The following is a 17,728-nucleotide window of genomic DNA, read 5'->3' as shown; positions in this document are numbered from 1 at the left end:
TTGACAGCCTAGGCTCAAGGGATTCTCTCATCTCAGCCTCTCAATTAGCTAGGACCACAGGTACATCCCACCACGTGCGGTTAACTTTTTAATGTTTTGTAGAGGCGAGGTCTCACTATGTTGCCTAGGCTTCTTTTCATCTTGTAAAACTGAAACTCCACGGCCGTTAAACAGTAACTCCCTCCTCCCCCTATCCCCTGACAAAACCATTCTACTTTCTCTCTGATTTTGACTATACTAACTCCTTCACATAAGTAGAATCACATAGCATTTGTCTTTGTGTGACTGGCTTATTTCACTTTGCATAATGTCTTCAAGGTTCATCCATGTTGTAGCATATTACAGAATTTCCTTCCTTTTTAAGGCTGAATAATATTCCACTGCATGTATATACCACATTTTACTTATCCATTCATCTGTCAATGAACACTTGGGTTGCTTCCACCTTCGACTACTTTGTACAAATAGATATGGGTGTACAAATACCTCAAGACACTGCCTTCAGTTCTTTTGGGTATACTCAGAAGTTGAATTGCTGCATCATATGGTAATTCTGTTTTTAATTTTTTGAGAAACAGCCATACTCTTTTCCACAGAAACTGTACCATTTTATATTCTCACCGACAGTGCATAAGGTTTCCAATTTTTCCACGTCCTCACCAACATTTGTTACTTTCTATTTTTTAAAAAATAGTAGCCATCCTTGGCCAGGTGCAGTGGCTCACACCTGTAATCCCAGCACTTTGGGAGGCTGAACCAGGTGAAACTTGAGGATAGGAGTTCAAGACCAGCCTGGACAACAGGGTAAAACCCCATCTCTACTCAAAATACAAAAATTAGCCGGGCATGGTGTCACATGCTTGTAATCCCAGCACTTTGGGAGGCCAAGGTGAGCAGATCACTTGAGGCCAGGAGTTCAAGACCAGCCCAGGTAACATAGCAAAACCCTGCCTCTAATAAAAATACAAAAATTAGCCAGGTGTGGTGGTGCACACCTATAGTCCCAGCTACTTGGGAGGCTGAGACGTAAGAATCACTTGAATCTGCGAGGGGGAGGTTGCAGTGAGCCGAGATCACACCACTGCGCACCAGCCTGAGCAATACAGCGAGACTCTGTCTCCAAAAAAAAAAGTAGCCATCCTAATGAGTGTGAGGGTAGTATCTCACTGTATTTCTGATTTGCATTTTTCTAATAATTGGTGATGTTAAACATCTTTTCATATGCTTACTGGCCTTTGTATATCTTCTTTAGTGTAATGTCTATTCAAGTCCTTGGCCCATTTTTAAATTAGTTTTTGGTTTTGAGTTTCAGAAGTTTTTTCTTGTATTGTCCGTGCCTTTGGTGTTACATCCAAGATACCACTGCCAAATCCAATGTCATGAAGCATTCGCCCTACATTTCCTTACAAGAGTTGTACACTTTTGATTCATTTTAAGTTAATTTTTGTATATGGTGCTAGGTGAAGATCCAACTCCATTATTTTGTATGTAGATATCCAGTTTTTCCAGCATCACTTGTTGAAGAGACTGTTCCTTTCCCATTGAATAGTCTTGGCACCCTTGTCAAAAATTATTTGACCATATACGCAAGTGTTTATTTCTGGGGTTTTTTTTTTTTTTTTTTTTTTGAGACAGGGTCTCACACTCTCGCCCAGGCTGGAGTGCAGTGGCACGATCTCAGCTCACTGCAACCTCCGTCTCCTGGGTTCAAGCAATTCTCCTGCTCAGCCTCTCGAATAGCTGAGATTATAGGCGTCTGCCACCACACCCAGCTAATTTTTTGTATTTTTAGTAGAGACAGGGTTTCACCATGTTGGCCAGGCTGGTCTTGAACTCCTGACCTCATGATTCACCCACCTTGGCCTCCCAAAGTGCTGGGATTACAGGTGTGAGCCACAACATCGGTCTATTTCTGGGTTCTCTGCTCTATTCCATTGGGCTATATGTCTGCCTAAATTTATGCCAATACGATGCTGTTTGATTACTGTAGCTTTGTAGTAAGTTTTTAAATCAGGAAGTGTGAGTCACCAGCTTTCTTCTTCTTTTTCAAGATTGTTTTAGCTATTGAGAGTCCCTTGATATTCCATATGAATTGCAGAATGGGCGTTTCTAATTTTGCAAAAATCATCATTGTGGTTTTGATAGGAATGGCATGATTCTGTAGATTATTTTTAATATTCACATCTTAACAATATGAAGACTTCCAATCCATGAAAATCAGATGTTTTTCATTTATTTAATTTCTTTGAGCAATGTTTCATAGTTTTCATTGTAAAAATCTTTCACTTCTTTGGTTATTTGTATTTTATTCTTTTTGATGCTATTGTAAATGAAATTGTTTTCTTAATTTCTTTTTCGTATTGTTCATTGTTAGATGAAAATGCTAACTTTTCAGGGTTTTCTATGTACAGGATCATATCATCTATAAACAGAGACCACTTTACTTCTTTCCAATTTGGATGCCTTTTCTTTTTCTTGCCTAATTGCTCTGGATGGAATATCCAGTATGATATTTAATAGAATTGGTGAAAGTGGGAATTCTTGCCTTGTTCCTGATCTTAGAGGAAAATCTTTTCAGTCTTTCACCACTGAATATGACATTCACTGTATTTTTCATATATGGCTTTTACTATGTTGAAATAGTTTCCTTTTATTTATTTATTTATTATTAATTTTTTTTCCGAGATGGAGTCTTGCTGTCACCCAGGCTGGAATGCAGTGGCATGATCTCGGCTCACTGCAACCCCCTCCTCCCGGGTTCAAGCGATTCTCCTGCCTCAGCCTCCTGAGTAATTGGAATTACAGGTGCGCACCACTATGCCCAGCTAATTTTTATATTTTTAGTAGAGATGGGGTTTCACCATGTTGGCCAGGCTGGTATCAAACTCCTGATCTCAAGTGACTCACCCACCTCAGCCTCCTCAAAGTGCTAAAATTACAGACATGAACCACTGCACCTGGCTCCTTTTACTTCTAGTTTTAGTGTTTTTTTAAATCATGAAAGAATGCTGAATTTTGTCAAATGTTTTTTCTGCATCAATTGACACAATCATGTGGTTTTCTCCCATTCATTCTTTTAATGTGTATATTACATTGAACAATTTTCATATGTTGAACCATCCCTGCATTCCAGGAATAAGACGCACTTGATCATAGTATATAATCCCACTGATATGCTGCTGAATTTGGTTTTGTTGAGGATTTTTACATCAATGTTTATGATTCAATTGCATTTTTAAGAAGTTCCAGTACTCTTAAAAAAAAAAAAAAAAAGAAAGCCTCTCCACCCCCTGACCCTGCCCACAAAATGAGACAGAGATAAACTCAATGGCTGAGCTAGACAGGACACCCATTTGTCATTTTTTGTCCACTTCAAAGTGGTTCACGATTTATCCTGACAAAGGCCTGCAATGGCTCCCCCTATTCCTCTGAGAATAAAAATTAAGGACTTTTCAATGGTCTCTATGAGATCCTAATTTTTTAGTATCATTTTCTGCCTCTCCTGTTCCACTACTGATCATGTACCTTAAAATTCTTCTCTCTCCATACTCTGCTCCAGCCACAGTGGCCTCCTTGCTGTTTCTAGAATACACTAATTATGTTCCTATCTCAGGTCCTTTGCAACTACTGTTCTTTGTACCTGGAATGCTCTTCTACCAGGTATCAGTATAGCTTGCTCCTTCACTTGCTTCAGGTTTTTGCTCACAAATCAATTTATTGAAGAATTTTCCTGAGCACACTACATATGAAATAGATAAACCCTTACCCACTAGCCCATGATGATACACCCTTTTCCTCTTTCCCTACTACGTCATTCTCCAAATGACTTACCACCAAGTGGCATACTACATATTGACTTGTTTTTTTATTCCCTAGCTCTTCACTCCAATGCCACCACAAAACGTAAACTCCATAGTGACAAAGATTTTGTTTTGTTCACCGAAATATCCTTGGTGCCTGAAGATTGCCAGACAGATATTAAATGCTTAATAAGTTTTAGTTGAATGAATAATATCAGATATTGTTTAAAAATAGCAACATAAGTATTCATAAAATTTGTTCCTGAATTTCTGCAATGTGCAAACATATCAATAAAACTACAACCAAATGCTTTTACATTTTTACTTATTAACATATGTTACTTAATAGTTACTTATTGAGATGACTTGTAAAAATGGGGCTCAAAATTATCACTTAGATTTGTCTGTAAACTGACAGCTATCTCATGAAAAATATGAAATTTAAGATACAGTATCACAAAATTTCTTTTAGAAGCAATGCTACCATGTTGTTATCAATGTGAGCAAGTATACTCATAAGACTGAGGTAGTACCTGATGTTTTCCTTTTTGTACTATAGATTCAAAAACTGTCATTTGCATTATAGTTATTATAGCAGATGTAACTCCTGAAGACACTATCTGGTTAAGTTAACTGCCTAAGAGTCATTATCCAAGCCACATTATTTCCTCCAAGCTAGCTCATTCTTTGACGTTTTGCAGTCCTGGGATGAGCCTGGGTGAAGGTGAAGATACTCTAGGATTGAAACAACTGTTTATATTGGATTTCTCATCCTACAGCTTTTCCTAAGCTCTTTTAATTTCTAACATTAAAAGGTACTTAATATTAACTAGAATTTACTTTGAATATACTTGAACTATCTGCCATATGCAATTCCAACACCAACATCTTTGGTCTACTGAGTTATTTCAGCGAAAATAGAAACATGGTTACATATGGTTGGAAGGTACAAGTTTGGAACATCACAGACCAATGAAATAATGGTTTAGCTACAAACAATATTAGTTTAAATATTTTCTTTCTTTACATACCCTGATTCATTAAAAATCTGTTTGAAAAAATAAAGAATTTTAGAGCTAGTCTTTTTTCTTCTTTATACTTTTTTCCTGCATACTTTAAATAACCTCTAGATTACTTACAATACAAATGCTATCTAAATAGTTGTTATGCTGTATTTTGTAATATTTTTTATACTGCTTTCTATTTCAAATAATTTCAATCTGTGGCTGATTGAATTTGCAGGTGTGGAACCTACGGATACGAACGACCAACTATAAATCAAAGATAAAGGCATCATAAAGTAAGGTTTTAAATTCCTCTAGTTGATAAGGCTGAACCTGTTTAAGATTGGGTCTGACAGCACGCACATTTTCATTTTTTAATTAGAATGCTGCAAATTAATATGTTTGTTATACTAAGTATGTCTGTCAGTAAAGAAAAATATTCAGAACATAACCCCCTGCCACCTATATCTGGTTGTAGAGGCAATAAATGCTCTTAATATATGGCCCTGATAATATCAGCTTTAATAATAAAAAGATAATAAAATCATCTTTCGAGTGTGTGAGGAAAAATTATTCTGAAAATGGAGAAATAACTTATTTGAAACCAGTATCTCCCTTTAAATTATAAAAAATTTGTTAGAATTACATCAAAGAATAAGATGACTTTTTACATAAAGTTATTAGATTTATATCAAAACTACTTCCCCTGAATTACAATAATACAGTGTTTTTTTTTTTGTTTTTGTTTTTGTTTTTTTTTTGAGACAGGGTCTCACCCTGTCGCCCAGGTTGGAGTGCAGTGGTGCAATCTCGGCTCACTGCAACCTCCACCTCCAGGGCTCAAGTGACCATCCTGCCTCAGTCTCCCGAGTAGCTGGGACTACAGACATATGCCACCGCATGTGGCTAATTTTTGTATTTTTAATAGTGAAGGAGTTTCGCCATGTTGCCAGGCTGGTCTCAAACTCCCGGGCTCAAGTGATCCACTTGCCTCAGCTTCCTAAAGTACTAGGATTACAGGTGTGAGCCACTGCACCTGGCCCAGTGTTACTTTTGTACCAGTAACTATACTAGAATAGACTAACTGGGCCTAATAATATTAATGCTATATTCTTTATTTTTACAGAGTAGGCCAAACACACATACACACGCTTCCTTCAGTTAAATTATACATTCTAAGGTATAGTGTCAGTATTTTCATAAGTATTTTGTTTACCCTGAAGTTTAAAAATTTGAAATATTAAAGAAGTTAAGATTTTAATAAACACAACTTTCTACCATTTGTGTGAGTAGGCCTTCAGATGGCAGCAAATGCAACATAATAAATGTTGGGCCTGTTTGTAAGAACTGGTTATCTGATATCCTCCTTTACTAAATTTTTTAAAACATGGGTTGCTCCAGGGGAAATATGCATTCAAGAGTGGGATGCGATCTAAAATCTAATAAAAGTTGCAAAGTACGTGACTTCTAGGTTTAAAAAAATTCTTGAGGGACTCAGTTTTGTGGTTTTTTTAAAAAACAAACTTCATTACATTTAGTCATCATGTCTCTTAAGGATCCTCTTGGCAGTAATGGTTTTTCAGATTTTTCTTGTTTTTGATAATCCTGACCATTTTCAGGAGCACTGGTAAAGTATTTTGTAGAATGCCTCTCCTCTCTTGGAATTTGATGCTTTTCTCATAATTAGACTGGGAGTATGGGATTTGGACAGGAGGATCACAGAGATAAAGTGCCACTTTTATCACAACATAGCCCTTGAAACACACTATCAACATGACTTATCACTGTTGATGTTACCCCTGACAACCTACCTGGCTGTCAGGTTTCTCCACTGTGAAGTTACTTCTCCCCGAACTCTTCTGCACTTCTTGGAAGTACTGTACTTCTTGGAAGAAAGGCATGCACAGCCCACACTTAAGGATTAGGGAGTTGTGTTTCACCATGATGAAAGTGGAGTATTGACATACATTATTTGGAGTTCTTCTGTACAGATTTGTCTCTTCTCCATTTACTTATTTATTCATTTATTCATTTATTCAATCATTTATTCATACCAGTATCAGCCCGTGGATATTTATTTTATACTCTGAGTTATAATTCAATACTACTTTATACTTTACTTATTTTCTTTTTCAAATTATTCCAACTTTGATCACTGTTAGCTCTTTTAGGTGACTCCTATGCCCCTTTGACATAGTCCCATTTTGTGGGTTTTTTGTTAAAGCCCTTCTTTACTTTTTTTTTTTGGCACTACAAGATATTCTAAGCTGATCTTGTCTGTTTTGTTATTTTTATTTTTAAAATTTTTTTAATTTTATTTATTTTTTTTGAGATGGAGTCTCGCTTTGTCGTCCAGGCTGGAGTGCAGTGGAGCCATCTCGGCTCACTGCAAGCTCTGCCTCCTGGGTTCATGTCACTCTTCTGCCTCAGCCTCCCTAGTAACTGGGACTACAGGCGCGCACCACCACACCCAGCTAATTTTTTGTATTTTTAGTAGAGACGAGGTTTCACTGTGTTAGCCAGGATGGTCTCAATCTCCTGACCTCATGATCCACCCGCCTCGGCCTCCCAAAGTGCTGGGATTACAGGCGTGAGCCACCACACCCGGTGTTTATTTTTATTTTTTTGAGACGGAGTCCCACACTGTCACCCAGGCTGGAGTGCAGTGGCACAATCTCGGCTCACTGCAACCTCCACCTCCTGGGTTCAAGCGATTCTCCTCCCTGAGCCTCCCGAGTAGCTGGGGTTACAGGCGCCCGCCACCCTGCCCAGCTAATTTTTTGTATTTTTAGTAGAGACAGGGTTTCACCATGTTGGCCAGGCTGGTCTCGAACTCCTGACCTCGTGATTTGCCCGCCTTGGCCTCCCAAAGTGGATCTTGTCTATTTCTTGCCCTAGTCCTAGATTAAGCCATTTCTCCAAGGAACCCTGGTCCTTTTTAAAGGAGAAGGGTACAGATTCAGCATCCCTAACTGGAAAATTCTGAGAATTTTTGAGCACCAACATGACACCACAGGTGGAAAATTTCACACCTGACCTCACATGATGCGTGCACAAAATTATTTAAAATATTGTATAAATCACCTTCAGGCTATGTGTAAAGGCATATATGAAACATAAATTTTGTGTTTAGACTTGAGTCCCATCCCCAAGATATCTCATTATGTATATGCAAATACTTTGAAATCCAAAAAACCCCCTGAAATCCAACTGGGCACGGTGCTCACGCCTGTAATCCCAGCACTTTCGGAGGCCAAGGTGGGCAGATCAAGAGACCAGGAGTTCAAGACCAGCCTGGCCAGCATGGTGAAACCCCCATCTCTACTAAAAATACAAAAAATTAGCCAGGCATGGTGATATGTGCCTGTAATCCCAGCTACTCGGGAGGCTGAGGCAGGAGAATCACTTGAACCTAGGAGGCAGAGGTTGCAGTGAGCTGAGATCATGCCACTGCACTCCAGCCTGGGCAACAGAGTGAGACTCTGTCTCAAAACAAAACAAAACAAAACAAAACAAAACAAAACAAAACCCTTGAAATCCAAAACACATCTGATCCCAAGCATTTAGGATAAGGATAATCAACTTGTATTAGAAACCAAGATTTGGGTTCTTGGTGTGCTCTTGCTACCGGGGTGTCATGGCATCTAGGAGGGCCTCTGTGTAACTAAATGTTATGTTATTTTGTGGAGAATTTGCATAACAAAATATAGAAATAAACTCATGGAGAATAGACTAAGACTATGAAGTTGAAAGATTAATATAATTATAGATAGGGTATTATCACTTTTTATGAATGTGTTTTGAAAATAATGCATCTGAATAATATAAGGGAACCTAAATTTTTAAAAATATAAACTTAACACATGCCATTTTTGTTGCAAAGAGAAAAAGGTGACAAATGTATAATGTGAGGAATAAAAGAGGAAGTCCAATAGAATCCATCTTAATTCAAATGGACATGAAGTTAGTTGGATAAGGCAGGAAATTAAAACACACATACCACCCCCCCACACACCCCTTACCTTAAACATTTTATTTTAGCTTAAACATATAAAACGGCATGAATCATTTTATTTTAGCTTAAACATATAAAAAGGCATGAATCATTTTATTTTAGCTTAAACATATAAAAAGGCATGAATTTACCAGACTTAAGGCCAGGGCCTTTTTTTGTTAATGGGAGACCGCCGATTAGCATTCTGTATTATGTTTCTCATACAAACCTTACGTAAGTTGTATGTTATTTGAAATGGATCAAGGAGTTCTATTTCTAGCAACATGGTAAGTTAGATGTCCAGACTGGCTCTACTGCTGGAATCTGCAATGCTTTATATATATATGTATATATATATAATCTGCAATGCTATATATATATATATAATTTGTTTTTTAAATTTTATTATTAAACATTTTCCTATTTTGGCACAAATGTAAAAAGCTACGAAAGGTGGCTCTTGACTTTAAGGTAATTTCATAATGCTGCTTAGAAAACTGCAGACTGCGGGAGACAGACTATATAGATCAAGACTGCCTTGCATACAGTTGCAAATCCCAAAATCCACAAAGTACAAATGAATGAGCAGTAAACCTACCTTGTAGAAGATGACAGCAAGTAAACTTGCCTGCTTGATCTTGATGCCGGTAGAAAGAAGAAAATCTCCTGCAAGAATTTATAACTATAAGCCAGCTCTTAAATGAGTTTGTGGAGACGAAAAAGGATGAAAAGGCATAAGTAACATGAAAAATAGACTATATGTCTAATTAGAGTTATAGAAGGAGAAAATAAGAGGCATTATTCAAAGAGATAATGGTTAAGAATTTTCCACAATTATTCAAAGACATTATTATTATCCTCAGATCCAGGAAGCCCAAAGAATCCTAAGTGGGATTACAAAAAATAAAATGATGGAATGAAAAAAATAACGCCTCAATACATTATACAAAACTGCAAAACACTAAATGGGAAGGAAAAAAAAGGCTTAAGACAGCCAAATAAAAGGGTTATTACTTACAAAGGAAGGGCAATTAAGACTTTTCAACAGCAATACTAGCAGTCAAAGTACTGGAATAATGTCTTCAATATGATGAGAAAACAGAATTCTACACACAGAGAAACTACCTTTCAAGAATGAAGATGAAATAAAGACATCTTTAAACAAAGAAAAAAGTGTCTGTTTCACCAAAGGATCTTCACTAAAGGAAATTCTAAAGAACGTACCTCAGGTAGAAAAAAAGTTATCATAGAAGAAAGGTCTCAGATCCAAAAAGGAACAATAAGCCAAGAAAACAGTAATTAGGTAAATAAATTTAAACAAAGGTTTACTACCTAAAACAGTAATTTGTCTAAAATTCTGTATGTATGCATAAGAAGAATATGCCAAAACTAAGATAACAGACAACACTGTTACAGGTTGGGAGGAGGACAACCAGAGCATGCTAAGTTACTACATTATTCAGGAATAGGTTAAAGATACTGATTAATTGGACTTTCCTAAGAAAAGTATGTTAAAATAGCCAGAGCAACCACTAAAAGAATAAATAATATATTAATTATAAACAAGTATACATGCATGCAAGGTATGGAGAGGAGATGGAATGAGACAAATATATATGTCCAACTCAACACAAAAGACTGGCAAGAATGAGAGGAAGAATTGGATAAATAGAAAAACCACAGAAGGGGACAGAAATACATGTAAATCAGAGCTGGGCATGGTGGCTTACATCTGTAATTCCAATACTTTGGGAGGCTGAGGCAGTAGGAACACTTGAGTCCAGGAATTCAAGACCAACTTAAGCAACATAGTGGGATAACATCTCTAAAAAATTAAAAAATCAGCCCAGCACAGTAGCACATGCCTGTGGTCCCAGCTACTTGAGAGGCTGAGGTGGGAGGATCGTTGAGTCCAGCAGATCGAGGCTAGAGGATCGTGCTACTGCACTCCAGCCTGGGCAACAGAGCGAGATCTTGTCTCAAAAAAGAAAAAAAAAATTAAAAAAAAAAACTAAATCTATTGGTAACACAATTGACTAAAGTTCTCCAGTTAAAAAATAAAGATTGTCATTCAGAACAAAAATAAAACTCAACCTTATTCTATTTACAAAACTCCAACCAAAATACATGAAAAACTAAAGAATGAAAATACTGGCCGGGTGCGGTGACTCACGCCTGTAATCCCAGCACTTTGGGAGGCTGAGGCGGGCGATCACCTGAGGTCAGGAATTCGAGACTGGCCTGGCCAAAATGGGAAACCCCATCTCTACTTAAAAAACAGAAATTAGCCAGGCATGGTGGTGCGCACACGTAATCCCAGCTACTCAGAAGGTTGAGGCACGAGAATTCCTTGAACCCAGGAGATGGAGGTTGCAGTGAGCTGAGATCATGCCACTACACTCCAGCCTGGGCAACAGAGTAAGACTTCGTCTCAAAAAAAAAAAAAAAAAAAAAGAATGAAAATACCACAGTAACCAAAAGAAAACTATACTAGCTACATTAATCCAAGAAAACGGCAATAACAACAATTAAAAAAAAAAACTGTAAGGCTAAAAGTGTGTTCAGATAGAGGGCCCTTTCATAATGATAAAAATTCAATTCAACAAAAAGATAAAACAATTCTAATTCTAAATTGTTTCATTATTTTGGCTTATTATTAATGTACTTAATAGCATACATTCAAAATAAATAAAGCAAAAATTAACACATCTATAAGGAGAAACTGACAAACCCATAGCCATGGTGAGAGACATTAATTACCATGTCTTTCTTACTAGAGAAACTCATAAATCAGTCCCCAAATAAAACTAAACCCGAATCCAAAACAAAACCAAGACAGAGAAGATATGAAGAGAACAATTAACAAGTTCTTAGACATAAATATAACACTGTACTTAATAACTGAAAAAGTTGCATTCTTTCTAAATACACATGGAACATTTATAAAAATTAGCCATATTCTAGGTGGGAGGATTGCTTGAGCCCAAGAGGTCAAATTATTTTAATCCTTTCATTTCCCTCCATATTTTATAAATTAATCACTTAAACAGCAATCATTTCAAAGCAAAGAGACTATCTGATTATGAAAAATAATATGATGCTCATGTAATACAGGGCTGCCACTGTTCAAGCTACTTCACATCTTAAATACATCACATTTACGCCCTCATTTAAGATCAACACATCACTGTAGGGATTAACAAAAAAGGATAAAAAAACAAAAATAACACATTTCATTTAAGTATCTACATCAACGCCTATATCTAGATCTCATTTCAAGTATTAGTAATGGTGCCCACAGTAAAATCTTAATAGCATCCCAGGTAAATGGGATGTTAGTTTGACCATTCTCACTGTCCTTGAATCATTATTTTTACCAAATTGGCTACTTATTTGTCAGATACGCCCAGAACCTATCTTTGGATGCCTTGAGGAAAAAACACTCAGTTTTTTAAAAAGAAGAAATGGAACAAGTAGACAACACATTTTTAGGAATTTCCAAATCATTCTGAAATTACAGTGCCAAAGAAATACACGATTACAAGGAACACATCATTTACTTGGGACTATTAATACTGTATATATGACTGAAAAGGATCAACTGGAAAGATGACATTTATTCCAAGATAAATAATTTATAAAACAATAAAAATATGTATCTATCAAGCAAAATAAATTCATTGCCATTTCATCTACCATCAAAGCACCGTCCCCAACTTTAACCCCAAACACACACATACATACAAGGCAGACCTTTTTCATCTAAACTGTAAGCCTCTGGCTTACATGAAAACAAAATGCTTTTAACCACACACAAGCTCCAGCGCTCAGACTTGTAGTTTCTACATGCTGCCCACACAGCACTTTGTGAGCATGTGATTAGGAGGAATGATGCATAATCACACCACATTCCTTCCCTCAGCTCACACATCGAGAACTTGCCCTCTCAGCTGCATTCTTCTCCAAACAGCCATGGTCACCTTAGCAACCCTGTACTCCTAATATGGACAGCTGGTCCATTTAAAGTCAGTACTTCTTGGCAGGGAAAATGCTTGTTCTTCAAATTGGGGGAGAGAGGAGAGGTTTTCCTTTCAGTACACATTACAGGGGTTGATTTAACTTGATCAGCACTTTTGTTACGTGGCAGCAATTTGTGTTGAGTTTCAACCTATTCTGAATTTTGTTTTTTTGTTTTTTAATCTAAAAGCACGTAGCTGAAAAAATAAAATCAAGCCAGCTAATAAGGAACTCTAAGAGTGGAACATGAAACAAAAAGGTACCTAAAATAACTGTTCTTTTATAAACTATAAAACAATCCACATTTTTGTGTATTACGTTCAACCTCAGTTAAAATGAACTGTAACACCTGAAGCCCTAATACACAATAAGACATCAGGGTCAGAAGACCCACGTCTTTTTAATGTCATAGTATATTTTTGAACAACAAAAAGACTGCTAAACTTCAAAGACCCATAACTCCAAGTAGACTATCAATCTGCATTTCCATATTCCACCACCTACATGTGAAATCTCTCTCAATCTTTCCACAGGCTTAAATGTAAGCTAGGTGTAAGCCAAGTGGTTACTATTACATATCTGAAGACCCTTCAGACCTAAAATGACCTAGAATAGCACTGGATTCCTCAAAAACAATCTAAATCTCTGCCTCTAACAATAAAGCAGTGTCTGAACCAAATTAAGCCTTTTGGGACGGGAGATACTGGTTTATAATCCAGTATATCTGATTTTCACACTACAAACAAATAATTTGGCGGGGAGGGGATTACTATATTCTGAAAAACACAAGATCAAATTGCTCATTTCATCACCCCGATGAAATTCTAATTTCCCACCCATCAAAACTAGACACATAACCTTTAAGTAAACAGGCATGCTCAAAACTAGAAATATGGCCAGGCGTGGTGGCTCACACCTGTAATCCCAACACTTTGGGAGGCCAAGGCAGGCGGATCACCTGAGGTCGGGAGTTCGAGACCAGCCTGACCAACATGGAGAAACCCCGTCTCTACTAAAAATACAAAACTAGCCAGGCACAGTGGTGCGTGCCGGTAATCCCAGCTACTCAGGAGGCTGAGGCAGGAAAATCACTTGAACCCAGGAGGCGGAGGCTGTGGTGAGCCAAGATGGCGCCATTGCACTCCAGCCTGGGCAACAAGAGCAAAACGCCATCTCAAAAAAAAAAAACCTAGACAACTTAAATTTATGGCATTCATTCTAAATTGGAAATACTTCTGAAATACTTTTCTATATAACAGAGGTGGACCTTCCATATTAATAAATGTTCCTTTGACTATGGCCTACAGTATTCACTGCTTATATTTTTGTCTGTATATGTGTGTGTTTTAAACTTCTCAGGCTATGAGGTTCTTCCTGGTTAGAAACAACTTCTTTCAAGTTAAGACTATCCTAGTTGTTATACCTTTTATATACAGGAAAGTATCAGCTGATAGGGTGGCAGTATAAGATTAGTAAAAGAACCTAAAGCCAATCCTACTACTGGTTTCCTCATTTGTAAAATGAGAATACTATCTATTCTATTTATGCAGTGTGGTAACACATCAAAGTAAGAATAATAAAATTACTATGCCATACAAAAGACTCAAAATTAAAGAAATTGGAGAAAGGGACGATGTTACCTGATGTATAATTCTCTTAGTTTTTAAAAAGGATGGCGGGATTATTCAACAATGAATAGAATAACAAGTCAATATCAACTTCAGTACTTTCTGGTCTTCCCACCAAAGATCTTATAAATACTTAAGTGCTGATATATAAATTAATACTTATTTTAAAAAGCCCTAATCTTGGCTTCACTTTCAGCAGATGTGTGAATTCCCTTCCTGCTATAGTTTGAATGTGTCCCTTCTAAAATTCAGATGCTGAAATTTAATGGCCAATGTGATAGTATTAAGAGACGGGACCTTTAGGAGGTGACTAGGTAATGTGGGCTCCTTCCTCATGACCTAATTAAGGCGTTTATAAAAGAAGCTTTGCTCAGCATTAGTTTTGCTTGCCCTCCACCTTCTGCCATGCAAGGACACAGCATTCCTCCCCTCTGGAGGATGCAACCCTTACCAGACAAACAAACAAATCTACCAGCCCCTAAGAGAGCTCCTATGAACCCTCTACTCCTCCAAGTCACGTAGGCAATGTCCACTGAGTAAAAGATAAATGAGCCCCAATGGAAGAACTTTTTTCCTAAAAAGGATAAACCCACTCAATAAGCTCTGACCATGAGAAGCAATATTTGAATTTTAAAGGTGACTACTTTTATCATACCCTTTTATCCTAAATTCAAACAAGATGATCTGTGTCTTGCTAGCAAATTCTGACATAGTAAAACAGTGGCTAATAAATTAGTGAGAATCCCATAATAAAGAAAAGATATTAAATAAATACATGGAAACAAATTTTTAAAAATCAGGAGCAATTAAGCCTTACTCAACAATATTAGTTTTATTACTATATTTACAATTTCTTACCTTGTGGAATTCTCTTCTGAGAAAAACAGATACAATTTTGTTCCTAAAAAAATTTCAGGTAGAAAGTGGAAATGTTAGTTTCAAGACAGTCTACTAAAAATGAAAAATTACAAAATGCTAACAGAGTACATTCAGAATATTATGCTATGACATTTGATATTATGAAAGCTTGAGAGACAGTTGGTCTCTAATAACAAAAGTATGTGTTATAAAAAACCAAAATGTATTACTTTTATTACAAAAATACTTATTCTATTCGCTAAATATCAAGTCATTTTGCTAGGTACCTGATGATATGTGGCAATTTTTATATTCTAAAACAGCTGTTAAGTCAAATAGATTTTTATACTCTTTCTAAGACTTGATGTTCTGAAGGGTCCTTTTTTTTTTTCGGTGTAATTCACATAAGGTAAAAAGCATTTCTTTGAACAGTGTTTTTTTTACATATTCACAAAGTTTTGTAACCATGACCACATCATCTAATTCCATAATATTTTCACCACTCCAATAAGACACCCCATACTGAAGGGTATACTTTTAATCCTAGGAAGAAACATACGAAACAAATTTAATTTTAAAAAATATGCAAGAAGCATAATGACCAAAATTATGCTGTAAGATACATCACAGAAATACACTTCTTAGAGCTGTATGGTAGAATTTGTACTACAAAGTAAAACCAAAAATACAAGGTAACTTTAATGTCTACCTTTTTTTTTTTTTTTCTTTTTGAGACAGTATCTCACTCTGTTGCCCAGGCTGGAGCGCAGTGGTGCAATCTCAGCTCACTGCAGCCTCCACCTCCTGGGTTCAAGAGATTCTCATGCCTCAGCCTCCCAAGTAGCTGAAATTACAGGTGCGTGCCAACATCCCTGGCTAATTTTTATATTTTTAGCAGAGACAGGGTTTCACCATGTTGGCCAGGCTGGTCTTGAATTCCTGACCTCAGGTGATCCACTTGCCTCGGCCTCCCGAAGTGTTGGGATTACAGGTATGAGCCACCATGCCCAGCCTGTCTACCATATTTTTTAATTAAATGATTTTCAAAGTAGATAACTACAAAGTTAAAAAAAAAAAAAAAAAGATTTGGCCACACTTACCAAGCTGGTTGACATGCCACAGCTTCATCTTACTTTATGACAAATGGACTGTTTCATCACTTTTGCATCTGGGCATCTACTCCTTAATGGTCATTTCTGAAATATAGGTTAAGTTATTAAGAATGTTACTCTTGAATATATTATAACAAAACTCTTTAAGAATAATTATCTAAATTGTAGTGACCAGAAAGAACTCTCAAAGCACTTTTTTCCCCTTTGAGACAGGGTCTCATTCTGTCACTCAGGCTGAAAAGCAGTGGCACCATCACGCCTCACTGCAGCCTCAATCTCATGGGCTTAGGCGATCCTCCCACCTCAGCCTTCTGAGTAGCTGGGACCACAGGTGCATGCCACCATGGCCAGCCAATTTTTTAAATTATTATTTGCAGAGACAGGGTCTCACTACATTGCCCAGGCTAGTCTTGAACTCCTGCACTCAAGCAATCCTCCCATCTCAGCCTCCCAAAGTGCTAGGATTACAGGTGTAAGCCACCATGCCCAGCCTCAAAGCACTTCTTGAGCAACCTTCTCATAAAAAACATTATTAACAGAGCTGAGACTGAGGTGGGAGAGATAGAAAACTGGCTATTTGTACCACGGGACCAGAACTCTTCAGTCCTCAATTCCTGTCACCCAGTGGGACCCTGCAACTCCTGAGTGCCATTTACAGACTGGAAAAAAAAAAAAGAAATATATGGTAGCCCTAATATAGTACATTCTGAATACAACAAATTGCTTATTTATTATAAACAATTATTATCATTAATTGTTGTAAGCAATTATTATCATTAATTGTTATAAGCAATTATTATTGTTATTGTCAACTTTCCCCCTATAACTAGAATGTAAACCACAGAAGGGGTTTTTGTTGGTTTTATTTACTGGTTTTTGTTTTTTTTTCTTTTGAGACGGAGTCTCACTCTGTTGCCCAAGCTGGAGTACAGTGACAAGACTGCAGCTCACTGCAACCTCTGCCTCCCAGGTTCAAACAATCCAACTGCCTGCCTAGCAGTTGGGACTACAGGCGTGCTCTACCACACCTGGCTAATTTTTGTATTTTTAGTAGAGACAGGGATTCACCATGTTGGTCAGGCTGGTCTTGAACTCCTGACCTCAGGTGATCCGCCCGCCTCAGCCTCCCAAAGTGCTGGAATTACAGGCGTGAGCTGCCACATCCAGTCTACGGGTATTTTTCAAGCACCTAAAACAATGAATTCCATGCTATAAGCGTTCATAAGGATTTACTGAAATGATTAATAAACAGATGAATTTTTTTAACTTAAATTGATGAAATATTTAACCTTCCAGTACTATTTATTTATTTATT

General features: G+C 37.1%; 1 protein-coding gene across 19 annotated transcripts in view; it reads right to left on the bottom strand.

Moving 5' to 3' along the window:
* Positions 1-17,728, bottom strand: part of FRS2 (fibroblast growth factor receptor substrate 2) — a 115,403-nt gene that overhangs the window by 32,265 nt on the left and 65,410 nt on the right. For 9 of the 19 annotated variants that reach the window (XM_054663389.2, XM_016924916.3, XM_009425810.4 and 6 more), the window contains 2 exons: positions 16,402-16,497; positions 15,302-15,344 (listed from right to left, as the gene is read on the bottom strand). The exons of 1 other annotated variant lie outside the window; for it this stretch is intronic. The gene's annotated coding sequence lies outside the window, so the exon portion shown is untranslated. Of the gene's footprint in view, positions 1-6,615; positions 6,718-9,396; positions 9,465-15,301; positions 15,345-16,401; positions 16,498-17,728 lie in introns of all 19 variants that reach the window. 9 more of the 19 variants (XM_054663392.2, XM_016924915.4, XM_009425811.4 and 6 more) reach the window with 2 other exon arrangements.

Source organism: Pan troglodytes, chromosome 10 (genome assembly GCF_028858775.2).
Source record: "Pan troglodytes isolate AG18354 chromosome 10, NHGRI_mPanTro3-v2.0_pri, whole genome shotgun sequence".
In the NCBI taxonomy this organism is placed as follows: domain Eukaryota; kingdom Metazoa; phylum Chordata; class Mammalia; order Primates; family Hominidae; genus Pan; species Pan troglodytes.
Note: the sequence above shows the minus strand (reverse complement) of the source record. Positions and strands in the feature narration are given on the sequence as shown.